The sequence below is a fragment of the Pteropus vampyrus genome, unplaced genomic scaffold, assembly GCF_000151845.1.
Source record: "Pteropus vampyrus isolate Shadow unplaced genomic scaffold, Pvam_2.0 Scaffold227, whole genome shotgun sequence".
NCBI lineage: Eukaryota > Metazoa > Chordata > Mammalia > Chiroptera > Pteropodidae > Pteropus > Pteropus vampyrus.
Window position 1 is genome coordinate 901757 of NW_011889008.1, and position 698 is coordinate 902454.

Sequence of the window (698 nt, forward strand, 5' to 3'; positions counted from 1 at the left end):
CGACCGGGACGCACCCCTTAGCTCAGCTCCCATCCTCGGTGGCTGGTTCGGCAGGGGCTGCACCAAACGCACGAAAAGGAAGAAAGTGACATGACCTGGTGCTTGACTGAGAACAGCAATTGGCACTTTGCAGATGGCTAAGACTCTTATTCAGGGGCCGGTGGCACCGTGAAGGCCAGGACTGCCCCACACTGTCTAGTGAGAAGTCTCTGGGGGTGACATTTTCACCGTGACATGCTTAGCCATTTGTCTGTGGGAAGCCCCCTTGCACTGCTGTGGTTGCCCCTGGCATGGGCCTGAGTGTTGAGGACACCTGGGTCATCCAGCCTCTTCCTAAAGAGGTGGCAACCACGCTTTCCTGTGAGAACAGAACTGGATTATTTCACACCGGCGGCCAAGAGGAAGCACAGGCTGCCTCGCCTCGTCCCCCTCCCCAGGCTGCTCTCAGGGGCCTCAGCCCTATTTCTACTTCTAAGAATGTTAACTTTGTAGACACCTTTTTCTCTATCGGTATGTGACAAACGGGTAGTTTCGAGCCTTGGCCCTCAGCAGACCTTTTTATTGTTATTAAACATCTTGCACTGTCTTACCCATGACACGGAGTGACTGCTGTCTGTGCCAGCGGGCCACCAGCCGGGCTCCCCGGGGAGGGGCTAGGAGTACCGGCCTGGGGCGCCCCCTTCTGGGTGTCTCACCCA